Here is a 25332-nt window from a genome sequence, read left to right as displayed (position 1 = left end):
CTAGATGAATCATTTGGCTTAACAAGAAAATTCTTCAAATGAGTCTCTTTGTCACCACTATTGTAGCCTAATCCATCTTTATAAAAAAATGCTCTTTGTGTTTCAAGCATGTCATTGCGTTTTTAATATCCCATATAAAATCTAGAAAATGAGTTATGCAAATTCTCATTTTGCTTAATCAAATCATCGACATTCAATTTTAAAAGCTCAATTTCTTTTTCTAAGTCATTTTTTACTTTTGTTAAAAGCTCATTCTCTACTTTCAACTCAGTAACAATTTTTCTATACTTTATGTTCATGCTTTTAAATTCTATAGCTAATTCATCAAAAGCATCTTGTAATTCATCAAATGTGTATGAATTTAAATCATTTGAATTAAAAATTACCTTGGGCTCATCAAAAGCCATGAGACATAGGTTGGCTACTTTCTTCTCATTTGATTCATTATCGAAAAAGTCACTATCACTCCATGTTGTAACCATTACTTTTTTCTTTGGTTTCATTGTGTTTTTCTTCTTCCACAAAGTATAATCGAATTTGATATGACCCAGTTTGTTACATTGATAACAAACAATTTGATCTTTTTCTTTTCTACTTGATTCTCCTTTGATCATTTTTTTTTGTGGTCTTCTTCTATTTGAGAACTTGTTCATTTTCATGAACTTTTTGAATCTTTTTACAAACATGGCCATTTTTTCATCGTTATTAACCTTATCTTGCTCAAGGTTTTCTTTATCTTCTTGAAAGGTTAATTTAAGAGCAATACTACTTTTTTTGATTGGTTCTTATCTTCTTTTGAGCTTCATCTCATAGATAAGAAAAAAGCCTAAAAGTTCATCCAAACAAAGTGTGTGAGGATCTTTGGACTCTTTAGTGGCTGTCATCTTAGTTTCTTAACTCTTTGGTAGACTATTTAGAATTTTCTTCACCACTTCCACATTCAAGTAAGTCTTCCTAAGAGTTTTCAAACCATTAATGATGTCGATGAAGCAATTTGACATTTCGCTAATGGTTTTTTCTAATTTTATCTTGAATAGCTCATAATCATGAGTAAGCATACCAATTTTGGTCTCTTTCACTTGATTAGTACTTTCATGAATGATGGCCAACTTGTCCCAAATTTTATTTGCATTTTCACATAAAGAAACTTTATTGTACTCACTAGGCCTCAATACACAAAAGAGTATATGTATCTCTTTGGCATTGAGTTAAGCTATCTTCATATCATTGGCATCCGATTCACTTTCTTGCTCAACCACCTCTTTACCATCCACCATCTTTATTGAAATTTGAGGACCATTTACAATGACCCTCCAAATTGCATAGTCATGAGCTTAAATAAATAATTTTATCCTAGTCTTCCAATATGAGTAATTGTCACTAACAAGAAAATGAGGTCTTACAATTAAATAGTCTTCACCTCAAAGAGATGTAATAACTATTTCATTTACCATGAGACATTTTTTGTTGCCCACTATATTTGTTGTAGCTTGAGGATGGTTGTTTCATATTGATCACTATACTTCTTTGAGCTAGTTTCAAGATCACTCTTAGGTTGTTAGACCTACAAAATAGAGTACTAGCTCTAATACTAATTATTAGTTCAAAGACTTAAATTAAACCAAGAGGGGGTGAATTGGTTGATAATGAATTTTTGTAAATTCAATATCTAACAAGTATAAAAATCACAAATCAATTTTTCTAAGCAAGTAAACACAGCAAATATAAGTACTAATAATCTTAAAAGCAACAGATAGAGATAGAAAATCAAACACCAAAATTTTTAGAGGTTTAACCCTTTTTTTAGGCACTTACGTCATCTCCTTTAGTCTCACTTGCCAAGGAATTAAATCCACTATATGTTGAAAGTTATAACCTAGCTCTTTAAAGCTCTACACAATCACCAACACAATCTCTTAAAAGTTATCTTTTCCCTTAAGTTTACAACATCGCAATACAAGTTTTTGAAGTGTTTTGCAAGCTTAAAGGACCTCTTTAAGGTTGGGTGTTCGCTAATTTGAAGTACAAATCAAAATTAAAAAGAATATCAAGAGAAAATATGATACAACAAGAATTTATACACTTTTCTCACACTAAGATGCTCTTTAATGCTTGGTGAAGCTAGCAGATGGAAGCAATAAGTTTTCTTGGCTCTAAGTTCAAATATGGTGGGAGACCTTCATTAATATGTTGAAAGTGGAAGATAGCATATGCTTGCATTAATTGTTTGGAGCCTCTGTAAAATTTCAAACAAAAATAGCCATTCCAAGTATTCTAAACACAAAGGGATTGATCCTTTCTTAGGGGGAATCAATTGGGTTAGTAAAAATACAAGTATATTTTTGCATATAAAGGCACAACCAATCCATCCCTTTTTCAGGTGATTGATCCTAGTTTGGGCGATTGATCCCTTTTCAAATTTTGGAACAAACATTTCATTTTGTGTAAAAAACCAATCAATCCCGTCAATACAATGAGGGAATTGATTGGTTTCTATAAAATTTGTAGGAAAATCCTTTCTGGCTAAAAAATCAATTGATCCCTTTGAAAAAGGATCGATCCCTTCTATGCTATTTTGCCCAATCTTATTTTTAAATCATGCTAGATGAATTTGAACATATTTTTGACTAGATTAAAAGCTGAAAAAATATTTAAATTAAGTTCAAATCATTTTAATTCAATTTTAATAAATTTTTGTTTTGTCATTTCAAAATGTTTTATCAATTTAAAGCTAACAAGAAATGTTGCACTTCTTTCTTGTTACTATATGCTTTGCGCTATATGTTATCAGGATATCGAAGTAAAGAGTACATGGTCGTGAGACTGGATGTGGAAAACTATTACTGTCAAGAATAGTGGTTTTTTACAGAAGCAGCAGGTCCGGAACTCATGTTGATGTAAATCAACAATTTTAAAGATGTTTTTGATCCTATAAAAAATTATGAGTGTTAGTGTTTAATATGCAGTGGCAATGTTTATGAGGACAGGCCATTCGAGATGAGATAGTCTAGTGCTGGATATTCCAAGTTGCATAATGATGCTAAAATTTTCATTTATTACCTTTACTTTTGCCAAGTTCCTTCTAAGTGCTGTATCTATATGGACACTGTTTACTTTCTCTGTTGGCATTAAACTGAATTGCAGCTGATAAATCCTGCTGTAAATCTGATAGAGAGGTTGTACTGGCACGTAGGAAAGCCCCTTAAGATAATACGCTCTAAAGTTGGGATGGTGTAAGATCTAGCGGATTATTAATTTAAATGCAGTAACATAGTTTTGAAGGTGCTCTTGCACTTCATCTACTGTTATGAATATGATATTTCAAGGGACCTCAGCTTCACATTGCATTTGGTAAAAGATAACATCAAAATCTTTTTCTTTTCTTTTTTTTTTTGCCCTGTAGCATAACGTCTTTTTGTTTAATGGCATCTGTTATTTTCTTTCCTGCACAAACTGTGTTGACACTTGAGCTTTGGAAGAAATTAAGAAACAAAAGTGAAACCTTTCAGTTTTATTAAACCATAGAATAGTTGGAGTACTTTGTCTTACATTCTGAATGGAAATTTAGCATGATTCAAATCATATGACTAGATAAGATTGTTAGGATACCTCTGTTCTCTAGTGGCACTAATTCCATTTACAGCTATATTACTAAAAAGAAGTAGAAATTCTCTTTTATTCCCCGCCATTCAATCATCAACTTTTATCTTTGTGAAGTTCACAAAATGTGTTTGTATTCCTTGTTTGCAGAGACCTTATCGGCATGACAGAATTATGGAAGGCCTAAACATCACTGATGAAAATTTAAGCCCCAATTCTGTCACTAGGCAACTTTGGGACCAAATTTCTCTTGCAAAGGCTTTTGTTGTGATAGCAAAAGAAAGCAACAATCTCCAATTTGCTTGGGAATTAAGTGCCCAGATCCGTAATTCATAGGCCCTTCTGTCTAATGCTGCAACTAGGCGAACTCCCTTGACAGTTGGAGCAGAGACTTCAGTCCGTGATATGGCACTTTTGCTCTACCAAGCCCTGCAACTCCACTATGACAGCACAACAATGATCATGAGATTGAAAGCCAAAATTCAAGCTATTGAAGAACAGATGAGTTCAGTAAGTGAGAAAAGTTCTAAGTATGGACAAATAGCTGCTGAAGAAGTCCCCAAAAGTGTATATTGTCTCGGTGTTTGGTTGACTACTGAATGGTTTGTAAATCCAAATTTACAAAGGAAACTCAGGGATAGAAAGCAATTGGAAACAAAACTTAAAGATAACAGTATGTATCATTTCTGTGTGTTCTCCGATAACATCCTTGCAAGTTCCGTGGTGGTTAACTCCACAGCTTTAAATTCCAAAAATCCAGATAAGGTTCTCTTTCATCTTGTAACCGATGAAATAAACTATGCTGCAATGAAGGCCTGGTTTGCCATGAACAGTTTTCAGGGAGTAACTATTGAGGTTCAGAAGTTTGAAGACTTAAAGTGGCTAAATGCTTCTTATATTCCAGTTCTTAAGCAGCTCCAAGATTCTGAGACTCATATTTATAATTTTTCTGGCCATAGTGATGACTGTCGAACTCCAATCAAGTATCGAAATCCCAAGTACCTCTTAATGCTTAATCGTTTGAGGTTTTATATTCCTGAATTTTTTCCAGCACTGAAGAAGGTGGTATATCTTGATGATGATGTTATGGCTCAGAAGGATTTGTCTGGCCTATTTTCCATTGATTTGAATGGCAATGTTCATGGAGCAGTTGAGACATGCATGGAGACATTTCACAGACACCATAAGTACCTGAATTACTCTCACCCTCTTATAAGAGCACATTTTGATCGTGATGCATGTGGTTGGGCATTTGGGATGAATGTTTTTGATCTAGTTGAGTGGAGGAAGAGGAATGTGACCTGCACTATCACTATTGGCAAGAAAGGAATGTGGACCGGACATTGTGGAAACTTGGGACATTGCCACCTCGACTGCTGACATTTTATGGATTGATGGAGACATTGGACCCCTCATGGCATGTACTAGGGCTGGGCTATACTAATGTCGATTCCCAGTTGATAGAGAAAGGGGCTGTTCTACACTTTATGGAAATCAAAGCCCTGTTTGAAAATAGGGATAGAGAAATACAAGCCCCTTTGGGAGAAGTATGTTGATTATTCTCACCCTCAATTGCAACAGTGTAATTTTCATTGATAAATTATCATGGAAATCTCGGAGTCTCCGACAAAGTTCACTGCCTTAGAAGCTTTAAATTTTGAGGTCAAGTATGCTTGTACAATTTTAAAGAGGTCAAGCATGGCTGCTGGCTGTAACCTGGTATTTAATTCCTTCCAACTAGCTTGTTGTAGTATAGATTCTTCATTCATATCCTTCCTTAACAAAAAAAAAAAAAAAAAAAAAAAAACTTGATCAATATCATTTAGGTCGAGCTGTAAATTTATACAGTCTTAGTCTGCAATCCAATCGACCTTCTTTCCAATTTTAGGCTTATGCGTGCGTATGAGTGTTTGTTTCCAGGCGTGGAACCTCTGATATAATGAATTACAGTGTTGTTATCATTTTAATCCAATGTGTGCTTGGACATCATTTTATTGCTATGAAGTTATGATATTATATGGTTAGATCATTGATATTATATACATATATACGTACATGCATACATATCCACATTTATTTTTCTTTCAAGACAGCTGAACATGCATCACTTACTTTGGTGCATATCTTTCTTATCTCACTTTTCAGAAAGTTTGTATTCATTCGCTGCCTTAACTTCCCAAGTTCCCCACAGTCATAGACCTTCGACCTTCATTCTTATGTGGGGGTGGCGGTTCGAATGAAGAAGTGAATGACATTAATAATAATAATGTATCATAAAATCTCGTTCATCGACTTCACCACACATTCTTAACAGCCAACTATAATGAAAAATGAAAAGGTTTCTAGCCTGTCGGTAGTACATCAGTCTTTTTGCAGCCCAATCTATTCTACGTCAATGGTCATCTGATGACCGCCAAGTTAAACTTTGTCATTGTTTTATTTGAGCCAGTGAAGAATAACAACAGAAATAGAATTGGATGAAGATGAGAGCACTCTGTTTTCATGATAACTATACTTCAAATAGAACGCTCGCACTTCGTTACTAAACATGTTGCAGTATAGTAGAAAGTATTCCCGCTTGTCACGCGGGCGACCCGGGTTCGATCCCCTGCAACGGCGAGTTCCTTTTATTCACTGAGATACCAGGCAATCAGTTTTGCATTCTGCTTTCTCCTTCATCTCCTTTTCCCCACTTTTCTCTGTTTATCAGTTTATAATCCTTCCTTCGCACGACGATAAGAACAACAACAATACACTTTCACTCTTGTCTTGAGTCTTGTCTGCTCATGCCCCTTTTCTCCAAGAATCCAACCACTGGAAAGGCATATCAACAGAAATCTTAAATGCCTATGTCACTGATTGCATAAACGCTAATCTAATCTATTTTGCCGCCATTTTCAAATGTTTGGTTTTCTTCTCATCCATTTCCATATCAAAAACATCGGTTCTGAAATCTTACCCTTTCTCTCTTCAAAAACTATGAAAAGCGACAATCAACCGCCCGCAACAGTGCACTCTCTTATGCCGGGAATATCCAAGCCCCGTGAGGTTAGCTCTCGCGCTTCTTTCTCCTACCTCAACACCGGCTCATGAGTCCGGACTCCAGTCTCCAAACATAGCTTTATCCCCTCTCCGACGGAAATCCACCTCTACTAACACAACAAAGCTTCGCAGCCCTGAAGATCCCACCGGCTTACTTCGAGGTCTATACCCTTCATCATCAACCCCAAAACTTGATACTCTTGCCGATCATCTTGGAAACGAGAGGCTAAAAGATTTTATCGAGCGAAAAGCCATGAGAAAAGAACAAATAACGGATCCTTTTCACTTAGTAGGCAAAGAAGTCGTACAGAATTCAGTAGGTTTTATTGAGGAGGAGAAAAGTGCCAAAGAAAATCATAGGCCTTCTATTGGAGGATCCATGAGGTACGCAACTAATCATAGGCCTTCTCTTGGGATGCAAATATTCTTTATCCGGTGTCAGTTGATAGTTCTCTAAAGATGAATAAAAAGTTTACCATTAAAAACGCCATAAGGGCGGCTTGTTCACTCACTGGACATGGTATTGCTACGCCATAGTGGGCGTTGTCACCACTTGCCTGGGCGGTCAGTATCACCACCAATGTCGGTTGAAAACAAGGTCAACCTAATGTCATTTTCTGAGTTTGAAACTGCCTGCAAGTCCTTCGAGGACCAGAGGAGTGGAGAAATTGTTGAATTTGGGATTAATGGATTTGTTCAAGAGTGGGAAGTTATCTGCTATGCAAGTGGGTTCGGGTGATGTGGAAAATGTCTATCAGCTAGGATTGATCCATAACCGTGGCGGTATGCAAATGCCAAATGCTAAAGCTGACGCTGTGAATAAGAACATAAATAATCAAGGTGAGGTATGCATATACTGTGTTGTTTCTCATATGAAGACAGAAAAAGTGGAAAATTAGGTATAATGGGAAGGTTAATCTTAGATTTTTGTAATTACTAGGAGCAGTATATTTTTAGGATAGTAACGGCTTAAGACATTTGAGTCAAAAACTAATAAGGCTTCCATGATATCGTCTTACGAACGCAGCTATGGCGCAGTATGAATCCCTCCCACCATGCTGTCAAATGAACTTTAACTTGAGTAACAGTTGGCCGAGCAAACATATTTGCTCCAAAAGCAGCCAAATACACTAGAATTTGTTACTTGATGTCCTGCCTATGGGAAACGGGATTGAAAATCAGATGCTTCAATTGCTCAAGCTCTCTAAACTTGTTAACATGAATCAATGTTAAAAAAGAAAAAGTTGGTCATTGAGAATCAGAGATAAGGATTTTACCAAACAAAAATAATGATATCAAACCATTGATGTTGAAGATTGTTTATATGAACTATTAATTATGTTCTGCAGGAAGAACTGTCTATTTAAGAACCTTTATCTATTCAACAAGCTTCAGTTTCGAAAGAGGATAGAGATTAGCTTGCCATGTTCGAGAATGAGCTAGTACGACAAGTTGGAGTACTTTAGGACATGGATCTACTAAGAACTCCCACTAAATCTGTAGGCATTTTAAAATTTTCTTGTGGTGAATACCATTAACTCCACTCTAATCCACAACTTTTGCTTCTTTAACTAATTTGAATGTTAGAATTACACCAGAGAAATGGCTTTTAGATTCCTGACATCCAAATGTTGCCAGCTAATAACTAACCCTTTAATGAATTTACAGAACTATCCGTTATCTAGGTAGAATAGTCTTATGAAACTGCAACATTCTGTAATACTAAAGAAATTAAAGGTTCACAAGGAAAAGCTTGAGATCAAGATGGACTTTATACTTCAATCTCAAGTCAGTGCCAGCTAGACCCTCTTTAATCATGCTTACTAAAATTTTTGCATAGCTGTGCTGTTCATAGACTATGTCAATTGATTTGGTAAACATATCTGCAGATGAAGGCATTGGAATATTGGGCAGATATGGAAAGACAACATCTGTCAACTATTTCCATGAATAAAGAATGTTTGCATTCTGTTGTTTGAAAAGAACCTCTTATAGAAGGAGCAAAGGTGGAGAAGAACTTTCAGCAGTTGCTATTAATTGTTGATTGGCTATATAAATCAGTTTTAATGACAAAAACTAGGAGTGCAGGTCAACAAACAATCAACTTCAATGGCACTTCGACATGTATTTGATCACACTGCTTCCATCAAGTCAATGTTAACTTCTTTCTCACCATGGGTATAAAAATCCTCAAATGTTATGCTAAACCAGTATTCTCTGTAGTTTTAAATGGGCTTTACCTGGCAGATGTTATTTTTTATTGAGAAGACTCTTGTCATTACTTTCGGAATTAGCAGAGGTGGTTGCACAAGAAAAGCTACCACTAGAGGAGTGCCTTGAACTTTTCAGTATTATATCTATCCTAGAGGTAAAATTGATTACTTGATAAGTTGTAGCTTTATATTACTACATGAATTGTATAGAGTGATACTGAATCATCAAATTATTATGTTAAGCCCCTCAAGTCACATGGCTTCTCTTTCAAGCATTAAAAGCTAAAAGACATATTTCTTTGTATGTTAAATCTTACAACATTTGCTGCTACCTTTGAGCGTAAACGTTAAATTAGAAGTCTAATGTAGGTGGTCATAGCTATATGTTTTGCTGTGGACTGTGTTTTGTTCAGTAGTCAAATGTGATTTCATCAGATGTTTAATCTGCAGATTCAGGACAGGAGCTTATTGTGCTATGTTATTCGACTAAATTCACAGCAAAGGCAGTAGCAGCAACAACAATAAGTACAAGAAGAAATCCTTTCATGACTTCTTCTTTCATACATCTACAATAGAAAAAAGAAAAAAAAAATTACAATGACTGAAAAGAAGTCTCTGGTGATGGTTTTGCACAATGGCAATGACATCACCTGACGAAATGTTTCAATATCTAGTTTTATAAAATTTGAGGCCTGATTTACATAGAGATGTCATAGAAATCTCGATCATAAGTGCCTAAAGGGAAGACAAAACTCCAATATTCTGCTATGATCTCATATTCTTCGTGGGATAGTCTCTAGTGTGTTTCATTTCTGCTTTATACCAATGAAAAATAACCGTAACAAGCTGTACCCTAAGGGAATAACTAGGTACAACCTTTTTGGATAACTGCTCTTCATGTTCGATGTTTCTTACACTTTTATTTCGTATTTTTTTTCTGGTAAAGCATGGTCGATGTTGAAGGCCACAACTTTGGAAACAAAAAGGAATGAAGACACCCAACATGTGACAATTACTGATAATTTTGAGCACTACCATACTTGTTATAAGAAAGCAAATCAATCAGCTAAAATAAAAGATTTGAAAATCAATAAAATTTTCCTTTATATTGTTGCTTGCCTGTTAATTGTAGATACATTGACCCTAATTATGATTAGGAAGAATGCAAAATCAAGAAAGAATATAATCTGAAATACATGCCACGAAGGACAAGTTTGCATTTTGCGTATTATCTAATCTAATATTGATTAGATATGATAATTTATATATTCGTGTCAGTTTATTTTGTATAAAAGTATGAAAATTGTTATGTTGACATGTCAAACATGAAATACATTTTTTTATTTTTGTCAAATTTTAAATTGTCGTTTTTTTTTCTTTTTTGGATATTACATAGTCATATGGTGTTTAAAATTGGCAGGCCTAATAATGATCCTTTATGTATTGATCTGGTTGGTAATAAACTGACAATTAAATAATCTATATGGAAGCCTCTAACTAGATCCAATCCTCAATAAGTCTTACCTACAAAACATGAACATTACTGCGATTCCCTTGTCGCCTTTTCCTCCAAATGTCGTGGGAAAGAAGCCCACAACACGTTAGAACCTAGCTATAGCAGTAGTAGCAGGAGGAAAGGTCATCGAAAATAAAGTCCTCAAGTCATAAAGACCTGTTTGAGACTACAGAGAAGGACATTGATTCCATCAAGACTGCAGAAATGAATGATCTCTTTTCTAGTTCATTCAAAAGATACTCAGATCTCAATCAACAAGTTCACTTTGATGACATAGAGGCTGCTAAGGAGGTTGGGAAAGAGACAGTGAACCTTGGGAAAGAGACAGTGAACCTTGATAAGTTCTTTGAAGATGTAGACAATGTCAAGGATGATATGAGAGTTGTTGAGCAGCTCCACAAGAAGTTACGAGAATCGAATGAAGAGACCAAAACTGCTCACAATGCTAAAGCCGTGAAAGAGCTTCGAGCTCGAATGAACTCTGATGTTGAGCATGTGCTGAAACGGGTCAAAGTCATTAAGGGGAAACTTGAAGCAATTGAAAGATCAAATACAGCTCATCAGAAACTTCCAGGATGTGGTCCAGGATCATCTGCAGATAGAACCAGGACATCTGTAGTTAGTGGCCTAGGCAATAAACAAAAAGATATGATGGAAGATTTTCTTGGATTAAGAGCAAAAATGGCAGCAGAATACAAAGAAACAGTGGAAAGAAGATATTTTACAGTAACAGGACAGAAGGCAGATGAAGAAATGATCGAAAACCTGATAGAAAGCGGAGAAAGTGAAACGTTCTTCCAAAAAGCAATTCAAGAACAAGGCCGAGTACATATTCTGGGTACAATTTCAGAGATACAAGAGAGGCACGATGCTATAAAGGAAATTGAAGAGAGCTAGAAGGAGCTTCACCAACTATTCCTCGACATGGCTGTCTTGGTGGAGGCACAGGGGCAGCAACTCAATGACATTGAGAGCCATGTGGCTCATGCCAGTTCGTTTGTCTTGCGAGGAACCGAGCAGCTCGAGGTAGCTAAGAAATATCAGAAAAACTCAAGGAAATGGGGCTGCATCACCATTGTTCTAAGCGTCTTTCTCGTTGTTGTTATCTTATTTCTGGTTTTGACCATCAACCATGATTAAGAACGCCTAGAATTAAGGATGGTCCTTATGGAAAAGGCTTGTCCTGAATCGAGTCCAGTTCAGTTTGTCTCGAAGAACCTAAAACCAAGACTCCACTTTCTAATTTACTAGGCTAGAGATGTTTTTGAGCAGTTTGTTTCGTTGTTCTTCTTAAACACCTGTTAAATTTGTACTTTTGATTTTAAGTTTGCATTTTTACAAAGAAGGAAATTTATTCCTCCTTTGAAAATACGAGAATTGATTCTTTCATAGTATAACGGCATACTTATTTACGGAAAATAATATGAAAAAATTAATGAAGTAATATTATTTAAAATTTTAGGAAAAATTATATATAAATTTGATAAAAATAATAAAAAAAAAGTTTTGTATTTGACATGTATATGAAATGTGACACCATAATTTTTATATTTTACATATAATAGATATAAAATAGACAAATATGAACATAAGAATTGTTATAATAGACACATTAATTATGAAAAACTAGTTTTAAACCCGTACGATAAATGAAAATATATTCATATCAATAAATCTTATATAAATAAATTTTTTTAAAATGATAAATAAACAATAAAATTTATGAACAACTCATAATTTATATAATCATTTTTATTTAAATTTATATATTTTAATATAATAAAACAAATTAATTACATATTGAATATACTTATACAATTATTGTCAGTTCTAAACAAAACTCAAACTATAATTTATTGAATCTAAATAATCTCTAGACAAAAGACAATAATGTTTTCGATTTCAAGAAATTAAAAATTTTATCATTAAAATCAATTTAGCATACAAACTTTTTTTATGGGAGATTCTTCCATAAGTTGTTATTGAAGCAAAGATGCAACAATTGATTCTTCAGCATTTCTTGCTGTCTTGAAGTAGATGTCATTTTAGTTGATGAGCTAATAGATTTCACAAATGGAGGTGAAAAGATAGATAAAACAGTAATATGTAATTTGACAACAGTTGAATTGTAATCTGAACTATATAATTTTATAATAAATATAATCATTATAATAAGCTTATATATACCTCTTCTAATAATTTCTGACATTCAAGCTTAGGATTAAAATCATACATCGTATTCACTGTAAGTTTGATATTACTTGTTTCAAGATTATACATGGTTGCATTCATCTTGAACACACAAATTTTACTTTTGAGATTTTCATATATCTCTTGGATTTTATAATCTTCATTTTCTTAAAGCATAAGTATAAATATATCATTCAATTAATTTGAATATTAAATAATTTTAAAATAATTTTTAACTTAATATCTTAACAAATATTTCATTAAGATCGTCAATATCTCTATCAATTAAATCCTTAGCTTCTGTATTGAATAGTACAAATATCGTTCTTCCAGAATTATCATATGCGTTAATATTCAACTTGTACCTATAAAAAATATAAATTTCTATAATTATAAATATAATATAATAATTTAAAATACTTTTATTATCATCATGGAATAATAAATTTTTTATGTATCAAATATAAAAAATATAAATACTAACTATCTTGGAGTTGAATTAAGGACATCAATATTGTAGGAATAACATTGAAATTTTTCATCAATTTCAAATAGTTTCTTGTTACACCGACATGATATAGTACAAACTAAAAGTGGTATAATAAATGACTCTACTCATGAAAAGATTTTCCTTATATATATCCAATCATCTTTAAATCAATCATTAACAAAAAAATATTAAAAAAAGAAAGCTAATATTATAGTTAAAGAAATATAAAATATAAGTATAAAAAGAGAATAATTTTTTAGCGGCACAGACTAAGAAACGACACAAAATAAAAATTAAAGAGAAAATTGAAGTAGAGTTGAGTACTGATTAAAAGATATAAAATTAGTGAAAAATGGTTAAAGATGCATTATGCTTAACCTAAAGCTATTTATACGAAAGGTGTGTTGTAGGTTAATTAATAAGATAATTTTAAATTATGAAAGCTAATATTGAGATAATAAAAATTGTAAGTGAATAATGGTCTAACAAAAATAAGTTAATTGATATTGAAATATTTTATTCTACCATTAACATTTAGAGATCCCTTAATTTAGAACAATAAAACAAATTAAATTTATTGTATTTAATAATAGCAATAAAATAAAATAAATTTTAATTAAATCAACATGCATTAATATCTAGATTTTAAAATTATAAAACATTACAAATAAAATCAAATGAAATCCATGTGCGTTAATATTTTATCAAATGAAATCAAACACGCATTAATATTTTATCAAATGAAATCATATTTAATGAAATATAAATCTATCAATCAAATATAAATTAATAAAACATTTCATTCAATTAATTTAATTATGGAGAATTAATTGATATATTTGCTTTCTATATTTACACATGAAATACATTAATTACTCAAATGGATAGTATATTTAATCAAATATAAATATATCAAATAATTGATTAAAGAATCAATTATTTTATAATTGTAATTACAGTATTTATTAAAATTTTAATTATATATTGAGTGTTGTAATTTGTCAAATTAAGAAAATTTTAAATTTTTAATAGTTTTAATATGAATTAAATTGAGAATGATATAAAGTCAATAATAAAAACATAAATATAGTCAATTAATAAAATAATTTTAAATTATGAAAGTTAATATTGAAATAATAAACATTGTGAGTGAATAATGATCTAACAGTAATAAATTAATTGATATTGAAATATTTTATTCTGTCATTAACATTTGGAGAACCCTTAATTTAGAACAATAAAACAAATTAAATTTATTATATTTAATAATGGCAATAAAACAAATTAAATTTTAATTAAATCAAAGTGTATTAATATCAAATAATAAAATTATAAAATGTTACAATTGAAAACAAATGAAATCAATGTGCCTTGATATTTTATCAAATGAAATCATATTTAATGAAATATAAATGTATCAATCAAATATAAATTAATAAAATATTTTATTCCATTAATTTAATTATAGAGAATTAATTTGATATATTTGTTTTATATATTTACACATGAAATACATCAATTACTCAAATGGATACTATATTTAATCAAATATAAATGTATCAAATAATTAATTACAAAATCAACTATTTTATAATTATAATTGTAGTATTTATTAATTTATTAATTTATTAATTATATATTGATTGATTTAATTTGTCAAATTAAGAAAATTTTTAAAATTTTAGTACTTTTAATATGAATTGAATTGAGAGTGATTTAAAATCAATAATAAAAACATAAATATAACTGATTTAGTTTTTTTAATTATATTTGCTTAATATATTTATACATTAAATACATCAATTACTGGATACTATTTTAATCAAATATAAATGTTTCAAATAATTGATTAGAGAATCAACTATTTTATAATTGTAATTGTAGTATTTATTTAATTATTGATTGATTGATTTAATTTGTCAAGTTAATTTTTTTTAAATTTTAATATTTTTAATATGAATTGAATTGCGAGTAATTTAAAGTTAATAATAAAAACATAAATATAATCAATTTAGTTTGTTAAATTATTTTTGAATTAAAAATGTATTAAATAAAATAAAATGTATATGTTAGATGTTATGTAGCGATTTTTAAAACTGTCTACATATCAACATTTTAAGCCGTCTACATAGACTTTTAACATTTTTGTCAAAAACTTGAGCTTTTATATATTTATATAAGATAAAAACTGCTATCTTTATTTTTTTTTATCCATGATATACATTTTCATCACATATAGTCATGACCAAAATTCATGCCATGTGATTTTTTTTTTTTTGTTTTTTTGTTTGTTTTACTTTTTGGTTTTTGCATTATTTTGCCAAAATTTTTTTATATTTAATAAATATTTAATTTTTTTAAAGGTAGACTCCATTCTATATCAAACTTTTTTTTCTATATTTTAAATTTGTTTTTTTATGGAATTCGTTTGTACTAAAGGTATGTTAGTATTTATGTTTTAAATTTTTTTAATTATTTTTCTAATTTTATATTTTTAATTAATATTTTTTAGATTAATTTTTTTTTTGTCTTGCTAACTTGATACTAAGGGTATGCCATATGTGATGTTATTTTCTTCCTTTTTTTTTTTTTCTTATTTTTATCATTTTTTATTTATATTTTTTAAAATATTTATATTTTTAATATTTTAACTTTTTTATGTGGAGTTCATTTGATATTATTGATTAAAAAAATATTATTTTTATTTTTTTAATTTGATAATTTTTTAAGAAAAAGGTATTAGTTAAAGCTTACCATTATTAATATTACATTGCAATTTACTTTTTTTTTTTTTTCTTTTTGTTTGTTCATCCTCCCCTTTTAATTTTTTTAATTTTTTTCTTCCTTTATTTTTTATTAGATAATTTTATTAAAAAAAGCCAACAGATATATATACATGGTACTTGATACAAAAAAAATCAATAAACAAATTTTTTTTAAAAAAATGATAATAAAGGTATAGATAACAAAACAACTTGTATCGATGGGTTTCAATTGTTTGAATCTAATGAGTGTGTTTTTTTATTTGAGATCAAATCAAGATTTTTTCTCAAAAATCAAAGTCAAGTGAAAAGGTGCGTAATGGCATTTTATCTTATCTTGACTATATATTTAATTATTATTTAGTTTTATATTTATATATTATAAATATATTATTTAATATCTTAATTTAATAAAAATACTATATTTGTCCATAATTAAGATGTAATCCATCAATCCAACCATCCATTATATAAATTTGACTCATTTTCATTTTTGTTTGATACTCATTTAAAATTTCATGTACTATCTTTTTTTTTTCTTTTTTTTTTCAATTTGTTTTTATTTTTTTAAAAATGTAGATAAATTTTGTGAAAAAACCTATGTACGTATCCACTTGATATCCATTTTTCTTATTTTTTAAAATTAAATAAATTTTACAATAAAAGAAGTGGATAGATAGTAATGGCAAAACAATTCGTATTTGATAGATCTCCACTGTCGCCGTAGCACTACAATGAAATTTTTTTACTTTTTAAAAAGCTTTTATTATTTTTTTGTTTTTCTTTTTTTTTTATGAAAAAAGTATTAATCGTGGCAACTCATTTATTTTTTGTATTTTTTAATTAAATAAATTTTGCAATGAAATGTATTAATTGATGAAGATATCATAACAATTCATATTCAATGAATTTCGACACATATCAATATGATGAAGGATGAATTTTTAAAATCAAAATAACTTGAGACGAATTGAGTTTTTTAAAAAGAAACGAATTCAGATTGGAAACGTATTTAGAATGTTTTGTTTTGACCCATTTCAACATATATATATATATAAGTATATATTTGATTTTTTGAAAATTATATACATGTAAATGTATATATTAATAAATTTTTTTTTACCTTAATTTAAGAAATTAATATACTAAGTTCAATATGGGATGCAAATGTGGCATCCTTTGTTATTACTTTTTTTTTTTTGGTATTTATTTTTTTGTTGGATAAATTTTATGAAAAAAAAGACCAATTAAGATATAAATGTGTCATTTCGATTTTTTGTACCTTTTATATATTTTTTTAATTTTTAAATGAGATAAATTTTTTTAAAAAATTATGAATAAAGATAGTAAAATAAAAAAGAATTAATAGCATGCATGATCCTTAAAATTTGGGTCAAATTCTATATTGATCTCTAAATTTTGAAAAGTTTTAATTAAGTTCTCAATTACCCGAACATATATAGTTCCCCTTGTCTGCTGAACTATCTAAATTGACGACAAATCCTACATGGCATGACATATATTCTTCCAAACTTTTATTACATTGAGTTTTTGAACTTTTTTGTTCTTTTTCTTATCCAATACTATTAATTTGGTTAATTTTCTCAATTTCCCCTCAATTCAAACTTTTATTACATGAAATTTGGATAGCTTTGATCCAACCAAATTGCAATGTCCACTAAAAAAAAATTAAAATAGCTAAAAAAAAAAGGAGAAAATTTTGCAATTTTTTAGATTTAATTGAAATTGGTAATTTAGCACATTTGTTATTGCAAAAAGTTAGGGTAATTTGTTTGCATGTACAAAAAAAAAGTAGAGTTTTCTTTAATAACTCAAACACCAAGAAACAGACATTCACAGTTTTAAACCCCAACAAGATTCATAATCTCTCCCTCTCCATCCACAAAGTTTAATGGGGTTTTGAAAATAAAAGACAGCAACTTTAGAAAAAACCCATTAAAAAGGAAAGAGAGAGTTTAAAAGAAAAAAAATAATCCTGAAGCGTAATGGAGAATGAATGAAATGGCCCTCATTCATTATGTGTTAGTGAGAGAGAGAGATAAAGATATATAGAGAGAGAAAGAAAGGAAACTCATTACTCTTTAGTGCAATGCCATTCATTTTTGTTGCAAGCTTTAGGGGTCCTGTTGCCATCATTATTAAAGAAAATAGAAGTTTTGAGAACAGTTGGATGCTTCTCTTCTTTATAAATATAATTATCATCCATGACTAAATGTACTTTCATTTTATTCCCTTGCAATATTATTAACCCATCTTTTCTTCTTTTTCTTGTCTCTTAGAATCCAAGGCTTTTGGGTTGGAGCAAAAAAAAAAAAAAAGGAAAGAAAACTCTTATCTCTTTCACAATAAATTTTACTATTTTTGTTTTTGTCGGGTCAAAGTTTTTTTTTTTTTTAGTCTTTAGTCTTTTCTATTTTATGATTTGTTTAAAAATTATAAAAAAATTCCACGTAGAATTTACTATTAATTTAAACGGTTTAGTAGACAGAGGGATTATATTGACACACATTTGGGCAATTGATGACTTAATTAAAATTTTTTAAAGTTAATGACCAATATAGAATTTGACCCAAAATTTAAGGATCACGTGTGCTATTAACTCAATAAAAAATATTTGATCCGTAACCATTCACTAGCATTTTTCTAGTTATATTAATTTTTATGACTTCACAAAGAAATAATTGAATAAAAAAGTAAAGTGCTAATGCACTGTTTTAGGTGTTTCACCTCCAAACTCCAATTCAACATAGAATGATTGACTAATCAAATAGTTTTCGTTTAAGGTCAATTTCTCCAAACAATAAAGACGCATTTGGTTTAAAAGAATCTACGATTTTTTTTTAGAATGTTGCTATTAGGTATTTAAATTCTCACGTTTGGTTCGAGAGTATTAGATTCCTCGAAGTAATTTTAGATTCTACCTAAAGTTTCGAAATTAAAAACTCATATTTTCTTGTGATTTTTTAAGATTTTGGGAGAAAAATGACTTTTGCCTCACATTTGATCTTAATAATTTTTTTTCTTTTTATTTTACTCCAATGAAAATCAATAAATGAAAATTAAGTAAGTGTGAATTATTTTTATTTAAAATTTTTTTAATTAAGTACTTTTTTAAATATTTTTTCACTCAAATATTGCATTTGTAGGCCTTGAAATACAATATTTATAATTATTTATTATGTTTCTTTGTATAAAAATATAATATTTAACTTAATAGTTTTTAATTTAATGAACATTTATTATTGATATGGTAATTATTACATTTTTAGAATCTTAATATTTGACTTTTTTTTTTTTTTACGTTCGATTTAGTGACTTTTGATTTAATAAATATTTATTATAAGTATGACAATTATTATGTTTCTTTTAACAAAAATGTAATATTCGACATTTATTTTTTTATACTTATTAGCTTTTGATTTAATGAATATTTATTATAAATTTGTTAATTATTATATTTTTTTGGAGTTAAACACAATAATTATTCCTTGTGTTTGTTCAATTATTGTATTTTTTGTGTTTCTTGGAAGAAATAACGTAATAATTGATAATTAATTATCTTTTTTATAATTAGTCATTCGAATGTTATGTTTTTTATATTTTTTGAATAAAATTAATGTAATAATTAATATATTGTTATGTTTGTTATGAAATAAAAAATATTATAATAAAAATATATGATAAAATAATCTCATATTTCTCTAAATAAAACACAACAATTAAAAAATGAAATGACATAAAAAATCACATTTCCCTTAAAATCATACTTTCTCGATGTCACATTTCCTCCCAAATTTAAGATTCCGTGACCAAACACTTATAACAGATTTCTTCATAGTCGTTTCATCTCTACCATTTCCGTTGTAAAACATCATCGATTCCCTTCCGCTCTCTCCCTCTCTAAAAAAGTAACCCTAGACAGAAACAAAAAAACGAAAGAAAAGCAAGCACACAGATGGCTACTTTGGCGGCGTTTGCAGCTCGTAGAGCAGCGACTCTAGGTCGAACACCGGCTCCGTCTCAAGCCGCTTCTCTCATTCCTCGTCGTGGTCTCGCCGGCGCCGCAGTTATTTTCCATGTACCCATTTTTATTTTTTACATTTTAAATTTATATTATCTTCAATAAATGTAAAATTTGTCTCCCAATTTTGATCTCATTTACCTTAGATCGTAGTTGAAACTAACGAATCTTAGAAAGTTAAGATCATGATTTTGCAAAACCTTTTTTGAGCTCTTTTTTTTTTCCATTTTGCAGATCACCATGGACCCCCAAGGGTTAATTTCTGGAAATACCCAATGATTCCATCTAAATGGAAAGAAGAACATGTCAGTTTGTTTCTTTTCATGCTTTATGTTTCAGTTTCGCCTGCATTTTCTTACCCTGGTTCCAAGTTCCTTTTTTTTTCCCGGTTGTTTTACTTTGCAGATTGGAAAATTGGGATTTTTTTGTTTGATTTTATATACTTTAAGCCCTCTCCGTGGTCAATGCTACATTTCATTTATTTCAAGTTAAAATTTTGTTTATTACACTTACAGCAGACAGATGTTCTTAGGCACTGTTTCTGAATCAGTTTAATGTATATTGGTGAGAAAACAAATGTAGCAAAAATTAGAGAAGCCTAAATGAGGAGACCGTCTTGACTGTTTTGTATGATTGTGCAGTTTGTTATCGTCTCTTTATCTGGTTGGGGTCTGCTTTTCTTTAGTGGATACAAGTTCTTCGTTCTTCACTAGAGGCAAAGGCAAGAAGGAAGAGGGACTATTATATACTCTGAACTCTACTTGTTACTAGATTGGAATCGTTGCATTTTTCCCCCATTTTCCATGATATAATGGAAGTGAAGGAATGGCTATCTGGAGTGTCTATCAAAATTTCCTTTTCCATTTAATGCTTAGGGCAATGCTTGTTATGGCTTTTCTGTTGTCTCAGGTATATATCCCATTTTGTTGGAGATGTTTCTACTTTCTACGTACTGATTGACTATATTGTTTAATATTTACAATTTTTAAATTGCCAAAAGCTTATTTAATGGTAAATTTACAACCATAAATCTTTCAAGATCATTCTATCGTACTTATTCTCAATTCACTCAATCACCTTGGCATGAATATTGTCACCTGCAGTAAATATCTAGATCCATAAATTGGAGATATCAGGATAATTTGTTCCTTTATGTTGGAAAAACCATAGGTAGTTTTTCATACTATATGAGCTTATGTTTATGTTTTGGAGCTCAAGTGCAGTCAATTTACCTCGTAGCTCTTCTACTTGTTGATGGTCTCTACTGGGATTACCCTATTTAATTGAGGATCTAACAAGGAATGAATAATGGGGGTGCTTAACAATTTCTAAAGGCATGATGGAATACCTAAGCATGCAATCAGGTTTTAAACTATTGTTTTGTATCTATTTTCTTTCTTCCCTCATTTTAATATTTCTTTTGTTGCATAACGTGGTGGAAACCGCACGGTAATGCGGTTGGAGCTTCTATTTTTTTACAATATTCGCAGAAATATTGTGTGGCTGGAATTTTCATGTCCTAGGATATTGTTTTCTCTTTTGTTGGCAAATTATTCTGTTTTCCTATTCATCATTTCTTTTTCCCTAGGAGAATGATGAGTGAGTAAACTTGGAGGTCAGTTCCTTATCGGTTAAGACAGCCTGTATCATTGGCTTGTCCTCCCAATAGTAGAATGCAACATGTTTTTAAGACCCAAAATCTGTTGGCGGATTTGAAAAGTTAATGAATGATGCTTCTGTCCGTGTTGTTCTGATTGGACTTGATCCCGTGATCATCCATAAATTCTGATGGAAAATATAAAATGAATGAGCAATCTTTATTTTATTTTTCTTAACTTAATTTTTTGGTCAAAAAAATTATTTTGATCAATGGTTATGATTAGTAATATGTGATGCAATAGGTTCGATATTGTATCAATAGCAGGAATGTATAGTAATGCGGTCTCAACTGACCATCTACTAAAGAATCTCTATGTCAGGGCTTTTGATTTGTTGTATGGGTGATTTTTTTTTTGCATATTCTAGTCCCAAACCAGGAAAGTTGAGGTAAGCACAAACAATATTTTCAAGGAGAGTAGGGTTCTGTTGGCCATGGCAGTGTTGGTCCAGTAGCTACTGTTTCTTTAGATTTATTCAAGTATTGAACTAAAAGGTTTGAAAAAAAAAAAAAAGAATGACCCTGAGAAATGCCCATTATCATTTGTAGAAAGAGATTGTGTATGTTTTAAACACCTGGGTTTGGACGATGGCCAAAAAACCTCCTGGGTTTGAATGCCTTGTGGACCTTTGAATTATCAAATTGGCTGGATTATTTCTATATTGGTTTTTTAACCCGGGTTCAGCAGGCAATGGATGCTAAGCGAAAAGGAGAAGGAAAAATCATTGAGAAGAATGACAGTGTTTTGAATGGGAAACGAAGTCTTGACCAAAAAAGAGTTGGATAGGTATTTAAAAGATCCACAACTAGGACAGAACACTTAAAAAAGTTATGTTAATTAAAACTCAGTCTCATTTGTTTCCTCCATGTACCCTTCTTTATCTTCCGAATCAGACATAAAGTCAGTGGAAAGGTCACCATTAGCTGCTTCTGTCTCCTGCTCTTCTTTATCCGCAAACTCCATATCTTCTTCCATTTCATCTCCGTCGGTAGAATTAAGTTCAGCTTTCTTCTCCAGTTCCTTGACGTCCCTGCTGTTCATATTCTGTTTGATGCGGGCTGCTTCTTCAACTTTCAACTGCTTGGCATCATGTGTATAATTATTGACTTCTTCATTGACACCTGTGTTCTCTGGTAATTCTGTTGCTTGAGAGTTATCATGGTTTCTCGATGTTGCATATTCTCCCTCGGCACTCACTTTTCTGTGTTTCATATCTTCAGTGTCTTCAGAGTTCAGATGCTCGGTCAAATTAGCATTTGTAAGATCCATTTCATTTCTCAGACCTGTTTCTGTTTCTTCCCTTTGGGTTTCCCCTCGTCATAAACTGCTCCCTCTTCCCTGCTTCTTACAACATCTTTATATTCTTTTGAAAATCCTCTACTTGTCATGCTTTCCGCTCCATCTATTTCGGAATTTACATTCTTCTTTAGGAACCTATTCCTAGCAAGAATTCTCCATCTTTTCCCTGGCAATCTTGAAATTCTAGAAATCTCATCTATTTTCAGTTTCTTCCCACCTTTGTGAATTCGTTGGAGTTTCTGACTCTCTGCTTGTTGCTGGGGATTTTTAAGTTTTCCAAGCTGCCCAGTGAAGCTACTTTTCTCTTCTTGTTCATCCACGTCATCAATTTTTTCAGTAGCATTTGCATGATTCTTTTCCCCATCTATTCCAGAAGTACCTGTATGTTTAGAATACTCATTTTTCATTTCTCCCGTGGGCCCCTCATTTCTGGCATTTTCTCCCAAACTTACCTGTTTCTGCAGTTGTCCTCCTCCAGCCATGTCCATTCCGAGAGTACTTTCTCCCCTTTTCTCACTTCCATCTTCAACCCCTTCTCTGATGTCTTCCTCTTGAGGAAAATTGGATGTAATCTCATTTCCTTCCTGAGCTTTTGTTGAATTGTCACCACTCTTATATGCGGAAGATTCATATACTCTCCCCCCCTTCTTTTGCTCCAAACTTCCCATAACTGTTATATTTACCGGCGGATTTGATGGGTCATCAGTACTCACAGACCAAACTCTAACTGGGGATTCAAGACGGTGCTTCAAGTCCTCAATTTCAGCCTCCTTTTGCTTCAAAGTTGCAGTTAAAGCTATCAGCTGAGGATTTTCATTTCCTGATTCCATGTCTTTATATCGCAGCAGTTTGATCTCTTTTTGTTTCTCCTCCAGTTCGGACTCCATGGTCCTTTGCTCATCTTTAAGGGAATCAATTGTAGATTGCATTTCCAAGAGCCTACGATCAAGCTCCATTTTTTGGTTTCTAAGTGAGTATATCTTTGCTTTTGTCTCTTCAGCTTTCCTTTTCATTTCTTTGGTGCATTCTTTTTCCCTCTGTGATTAAAAAGAATACAATAGTGTTAATATTTAGAACCCTAAGAGCATGGAAAACATCTCATAGTTTATGCAACACCCAAATCTCATCCGCTGTTCGGCTTTCTCTTTGCATGTATGACTCTGTGTAAACATCTACATGCTTACAAGTTACAAGTGTAACCCGAAGCATAAGGGAACAGTTATCTGGGCAAAAGTCAGGAAAGAACATATGTAGAAAAACTTTGGAATTATTTTACTTCTGAAATATTCAATTTTTTGTTAAAAAAAAAGTTTAGGGTGAGGGGAGGTTTTCACAGTCCAGGGCCAGATTAAACCGCATTCTTCATAGAGAACTGCCATTAGATTTACAAATTGCCCACCTAAGGAGACTACTAGCAGCAGGACTCAAATTTAGTTCTTATTTCATTTTTTCAGAAAATAAAATAATTACCAGCTAGGACAAGAATTACATTTCAAAAGGAAAAAAATTAAATGCTCTGCGTTTGGTCTCTGTTCTAGACCGAGGCAAACAAAGAAAACTGTTCTATGAGTTTGTTTCGTTGACTCCTTTTAATTTAAATTAAGAGGAAAGAAGAAAGAAATGGAAAACAAAGGGATTTTGATGTTTAAGCACAGCCAAGTAGTAGTCACTTGTGAGGGTCTCAGTCCACCTTACCCCAGAAGATGACACTCTTAACAACGTAAGCTGAGAAACAATTCCTAGAGGCAATCGCATGGCAAAACTTGCATTTGCATCTCACTAAAATGTGAAAAATGTCAAACCATCATTAAGATAAGAGGCCTTTACTCTATAAAGACGCAACATCATGTCGAAGAACATTAAGAGCCCATGCGATTCCTCATTCCCACAATCTCAAGCGTTTAAAGTTCAACTCACAGGAATTATATATAATTATTCAAATTCAAGAAGGCACGGACCTAATAGTAATATAGGCAGAGTCACGGTTATTATTTTTTTCATGCATCATTGACTAGAAAATACAAATTGCCTTTATGATTTCAAAAAGCACAAGATATTGTGTTTCACATAAACATTCGAAATCAAGAGATTAGTTTCCTCCATGAATTGCATAAAGTAAGTTTTTCTTTTTTTTCATTTTGAAAATGGATTAATTTTACCCCTTTTTTTCCCTTTAAAAAAAAATGTTAAGTTACCCTATTGGTCTTGGATCGCGAAACTTAAAGAGAAAAATGCAGGATGATTGTGATTTGTCATTTAAAGAGAGCGACACGTAATAAGCAACATTGCGTGCATGGTGGAGAGAGAAAGAGAGAGAAGAACCCGCAACAGCAGCTGAGGAGAAATGAGCTGACGGCTCTTCTCTTCGACAAGGAGGTTGAAGATGCGTCTCTCCCTCAACTTGTGCAGCGCAATAACACCAAGCAGTGCAGCCCCAAATGCCAAAAGCAGCATCAACCCATATGGTCTTCCCCTGTACCCATTTCCATTTCCTTTATGAGATATAATTCCTTCTCGCAT

The 25332-nt window shown here is 31.1% G+C and overlaps 4 pseudogenes across 2 annotated transcripts; 3 read left to right on the top strand and 1 right to left on the bottom strand.

The window, feature by feature from the left end:
• The first annotated feature begins 3617 nt into the window (after positions 1-3617).
• LOC111298607 (putative galacturonosyltransferase 10 pseudogene) lies at positions 3618-5257 on the top strand (annotated as a pseudogene).
• A 4695-nt stretch (positions 5258-9952) lies between these two features.
• On the top strand, positions 9953-11586 carry LOC111298606 (syntaxin-124 pseudogene; annotated as a pseudogene).
• Positions 11587-19549: 7963 nt separating this feature from the next.
• LOC111293763 (uncharacterized) lies at positions 19550-20898 on the top strand (annotated as a pseudogene). Its single transcript, XR_016328638.1, has 3 exons — positions 19550-19901; positions 20090-20160; positions 20497-20898. The product of XR_016328638.1 is annotated as an uncharacterized LOC111293763 (transcript).
• Positions 20899-22252: 1354 nt separating this feature from the next.
• On the bottom strand, positions 22253-25332 carry LOC111293754 (uncharacterized; annotated as a pseudogene). Its single transcript, XR_016328637.1, has 2 exons — positions 25135-25332; positions 22253-23849 (listed from the first exon to the last, which is right to left on the bottom strand). The product of XR_016328637.1 is annotated as an uncharacterized LOC111293754 (transcript).

The sequence above is a fragment of the Durio zibethinus genome, chromosome 16, assembly GCF_047325235.1.
Source record: "Durio zibethinus cultivar Kanyao isolate XHJ-2024 chromosome 16, ASM4732523v1, whole genome shotgun sequence".
Lineage (NCBI taxonomy): Eukaryota > Viridiplantae > Streptophyta > Magnoliopsida > Malvales > Malvaceae > Durio > Durio zibethinus.
This window is presented reverse-complemented; position numbering and strand designations above follow the sequence as displayed.